The 5,133-nt window shown below is 40.3% G+C and overlaps 1 non-coding gene across 1 annotated transcript; it reads right to left on the bottom strand.

Moving 5' to 3' along the window:
* Positions 1-4,306: 4,306 nt before the first annotated feature.
* On the bottom strand, positions 4,307-4,495 carry LOC144226828 (U2 spliceosomal RNA). Its single transcript, XR_013333745.1, has one exon. It is a non-coding gene; the product is annotated as a U2 spliceosomal RNA (small nuclear RNA).
* Positions 4,496-5,133: the final 638 nt, after the last annotated feature.

Below are 5,133 nucleotides of genomic sequence, written 5' to 3'. Positions count from 1 at the left end.
TTGAAAACCCAATATCTGATAGATGTCTAAAAATTGGCTCTTCGCTTACAAGAAGCCCTGATTGGTAGTGTTTGCTGATTTCCATAGTATAAATACTCCAATTATGGTTGGTTTCAGGCTACAACATAGCATTGCTGATAATAGAATGGGGAGCTGTGCACACCTGGCTGTATCCAGCCGGCCTGTATGAACCAGTTCCAGCATACCACAGAATCAAAGTTCCAGAAATAAAACCATTAGAAGATTTTGAGCTGAAGGCAGAGTTGGTTACAAGTAGGGAAATGGTGAGGGTAAAACTAACGAGCTTTAAATTATTGTGAGGGTCTCCTTTTGGGGGCTGTCATCATGAGTGTCTGTGATAACAGGCTTGGTTGGATTGGCTGTCCTTGAAGTACCAGGCAGATGCAGCCTAGAAGTCCACTCTTTCACAAGATGGTTAATACAGTATTGGTGAAATCTCATTTTGGCGTCTCTCAAGAAGGTTTTGCCTATGGCTAATTACTTTTCTAGAGCATCAAACAGAAATGTGGAAGCTCCCAAGTAAATGAGAACTGAGATCATTGACCCTCAGCAGGCAGCATAGTATTGTAAAGAAACACTACAGGTCGTGGAGGCTGGTCAGGGTTGGAATTGAACCCAGGGCACAGCCTCGCTCTGGTGGAACAGCGTCTGCCACCAGGGCACTTGAGTTTTCTAATTTACCAAAAGACAACACATTCAGAAGCTATGACCCTAAGCACACTCTGTTCCTCAGGAATACTTGCCTTAAAAATTTTTTTTCTTTTATGAGTGAGAGAATGTGCACAAGCAGTGGAGGGGGGATAGAGAGAGTGGGACAAGGGATCTGAAGCAGAGTCCGTGTTGACAGCAGACAGCCCCATGTGGGGCTCGAACTTGTGAATCATGAGATCACCAAAGCCGGAGTTGGATTCTTTTTTTAAATGTTTTATTTATTTCTAGGAGAGAGAGAGAGACAGCGCGAGCAGGGGAGGGCCAGAGAGAGAGGGAGTCACAGACTGAAACAGGCTCCAGGCTCTGAGCTGGCAGTCAGCACAGAGCCCGACGCGGGGCTCGAACCCACGAACCGCGAGATCATGACCTAAGCGAAAGTCGGACTCTTAACCGACTAAACCACCCAGGCGCCCCGCCGGAGTTGGATTTTAACTGACTGAGCCACCCAGGTACCCAGGGAATATTTGCCTTCTGAAGGAGACATCTGGAGTGATGAGAAGAAGTGATTTAATGTGATGGAAATTCAGATACTGAGGTAGCATGGTGACTAAGAGGTTTTTAATCAGGGTGTGTTACCAAAGCTTTTTAAATAATAAATAATATTGATTCCAGTGGTTGATTCTGCAGAATCTTCCTTTGGCCTGGTGGACCTAACTAATCAGAAGCTCCAATTGAGTAGTCTATTTTATTTACTCACAAAAGTGAGTAATTACTAATTTTTCTAAATAAAAGGCCAAATATACTCACAAAGTGTTTCTTTCNGCAGTTGGTATACTAAAGGTCCATACATTGCAGTGTGGAAACTCAGATCTGAGAATTCTTTTTGTTGACATTTTCAAATTGGATGGTTCTCTCTTGTGGTGACTCTGCTGACATCTCTTCAATTGATCTTTGCTGAGAGAGTTTAATCGATGTTGCCTTGCTGTATGCTTGACCCTAAAGATGTGCCAAATTACATTTGATGTTGTCTTGGCTGGATTACTGAATGTTGCTTTCCTATTTGAGATGTTTTGTTTCTGTAGCAATGAAGTGGACCTCTGTGATAAGCCTTGTGGCCTCTGTGGTCTGCGGCTTTAAAATTGTGTAATGGTAATTATGGACTTTGAAAGTGTAGTTCAGTCCTGAATAAAAGATTTGTATAATTGACTAAATACAGTTTTAGGGTAAGTTCCAAATAAGCCCTCTGTCTCCACACCACATAACAGAAGCGCTTGGTGATCCCAAACAGTTGTTGACCAGTGGTGTACTCCATGAGGAAACCGTGCAGTGTGTATGGTCAGACAAATTAAGAGAGAAAGACCATCTTTAAGGTGGAATAGTTAAGCTGTCACTTGACTTTATTGCTGGCATTTGAAGACACCACATTACCTAGTAATCTAATAAGGTTAACAGTTTGGGCTCTAGGAACCAGAAAAAAATTTGCTACTCATGCCGATAGAAGAAATATTAGCATTAAATATTATCTAACAGTGGACATTAGACAAAAATGGCAGTGTCACCTAGAGGCTTCAAGGTGAATTTGGTAGGATTTATTTATAATTTGTTTGAAATACAGTTTGCATTTACAATGAAAAATTACATTATTACTGAAATGTCCAAAGTAGGTGGCCACTAATTTACATAGTGTTAGCATGGGTGGTGGTAGTTTTATAAAGTCGTGTGAATAGAGTGATGTGAAATCATTAAAAAAAAAGTAGTTGCAGATAAAAATTACTATGATACTTGTAATTAACAGTGCCCAAAAAAATGATGTTAAATTTCCCAGTGATGGGTTTTGAAAAGCGAGGGAATGGTGGATTACAAGGGGGGTTGGCAGGCACAATGAAAATATGTGGCCCTGAAGCTTGGTTATTTGTGTCTCTTTGGCTGAAGAATGAGTCTCTTGTATCAGGGATGGTTATACTTTTTGATCAATTCCAGAGCTTGTAGGAAAGTACAGATGGAGGAGGAAGGTAAAAGCCTGCCAAGCAGCAGATTTCCCGGATCAACTCTCAAGATCAATGGAGTGGCTTCAATGGCAGCCATATTACTCTAAATCCAGCAGACTGCTTGAGGGACCAAGTCTTGTTGGCAATATGGACTGGCATCTGTAGGATTTTGTGCTATAAATTCTTTGTGTATAAATGAGACTTGTTCAGCTGCTCCTATGCTCTCCTCAACTGCTCCTTTCTCTGAGCTTTGCAGAATTTCGAATAGAATACATCCTCTGTCTATTTTTTTAAAAAAGTCCGATTTCTCTGATGAACCTCTTTTTATGTGTTTCTTACTTGAGAGCTCTAGTTTTGTTGATGAAACATGGTCTAAACTCGGGAAACACCTTCTTTCGTGTGCACCCCTAACCCATTCCCCATCCTAACAAAAACTTGGTCAACTGTAAGTTGTGAGGAAAACCACTGTTTAGTCTTTGTCAGAGGAATTGGAAAACCAGCCTATGCTTACCTAGATTCCGTAAGTCACTCTAATTTATTACCATCGCTTGTGAATTAAAAAAAAAAAAAAACAAAACACATGCAAGCAACTTTTTACAATACAAAGATTGTTCTTACACCTTCTTAATTCTAGGATTCCACTATTATTTAGATGGGGTGATACGACCCCGTGAAACATTGGCTGAGGATAAAATGAGGATTTTTATGCATATAATAAAAGCTGTATTATGTAGGTTGATGAATGTTTTTCATTTCTAAGAAAGGTGATTTCCTGTTGGATGGGGAAGAGGATCCTGCAGTGAGCAGTAAATAATTGAGCAGAATAAAAATCTGTCAGTTTATGATAGTTCATCTGACTGCTGATCACTGTTTGGCCTGTTGACAGGATATCAAACCTTTTCCTCCCTAACTGAAAACAGATAAATAACCTAAGTCCTAAGACATTATGGCAAAGTAGGCATTTTTNAACCACATCTGTCCCAACGGCATTACATTTTAAAGTATAATGTCCCCTCTCAATCACTGTGACTGCTAACTTTATCATCTGTGAAAGCTTCCCCAGAGGTTGGTCTCTTCAGAAGCAGAGATTTTTCTTAACTGGTCTACCAAATNGGATTAGTCTAAAAACAGAGGGTTTTCCTTTTCTCCCCCCACCCTTACACACTTGCTAATCAGTGTCGATTTTACTTCACATTTTTTCCTTAACCTTGGCTATTCTTAGAGGTCAGTCAGTGAAAGTATGGAGGCCCCAGGAGGACGTGATGGCCTCTGAGTCCTGTGTAAGCCACTGGGCTATTTACACTATAAAATGATGTGACTAAAAGCCAGTTGTAGAGAAAAATGCTTGCATGATTGTGTTGCACTTCTGCCATTACCTTGCAGAAAAAGAGCACAGCTGGAATGAGTTTTGATGCCTCAAGGCCCTGATTTTTGATAGATTAGAAGGAATCCATCCAGCAGGTTGTATTGATACATTTATTTTTCTCCATGTCTGAGTAGCACAATGGACAGCTGGTTTTGTCAAGGAGAGCAGCACGGATAAAAAGGACTCAAAGGGCATGTTATAGAATGAGTGGGGTAATCATAAGGCAAGTATATTGACGTTACCATGGTACCCTTTGGAAATACTTAATGCCTGCAGTGTTCAATAGTGGACAATAGATGAGTAAGATTTAAGAGCTATCATTTCCATCCCTCTGGACTTGGGAGCATTCTCTACAGGTAGAAGAGAGCCATAAAATGAGACTTTAAAAATAGTCCACATGCATTATGTATGTGACTTCTGATAAGAACAGATACTACACTTGATCTTAGCTAAAAGGCCGAGAAGCGATGTGACTTCTGTATTTTAATGTGTGACCTTGAGTTTGCTTACTCCTTACACCTACTCCATCCTCATTGTTTCCACTGAATGTTGTTCAACTTCCTAATTCTCTTCACTTTCATGTCCTTTGCCAATAAGTTAGAGACTCCATTGAGCACAGGAGCAAGGTTCTTTGCTGTTCTTCTCTACCACTTGATGCAATGCTTTGCACCTGTTAGGTATTCTATACAGATTTGTAAAAGAGCATATACAGTAAGGATGCATTTACAATGTTAGGAAGTGATACAGAGAATAAATTCTTAGATTTAGTGATATCTCCATTTGGTGAATGACTGAGTTGTCACATTTGTTCCTTAAATGCAGATCTTTGTCATCTGCACAGTCCTGGCCTTTTGCTCTGTTTTCTCTCCTTAAGATTCCATCTCTCCTATACCTTTGATCAGTCATCTCTGGTCAATGACTCTGTAACCTGTAGGTGAAAGCTTGTCTTTTGGTCTAGTTTCTCCTTGGATTTCTTGTTACCACCTCAAACTCCATCCCGTCCAGAGTACTCACCAGAATGAGCTTTCTCCTTTTGAATTGCATGTTGGCCAACGATTTACCTATTTATCATTTTGGAAATGCTTTGGTTTTGTTCTTTATTACTGT

Source organism: Crocuta crocuta, unplaced genomic scaffold, assembly GCF_008692635.1.
Source record: "Crocuta crocuta isolate KB4526 unplaced genomic scaffold, BGI_CrCroc_1.0 scaffold1078, whole genome shotgun sequence".
NCBI lineage: Eukaryota > Metazoa > Chordata > Mammalia > Carnivora > Hyaenidae > Crocuta > Crocuta crocuta.
Note: the sequence above shows the minus strand (reverse complement) of the source record. Positions and strands in the feature narration are given on the sequence as shown.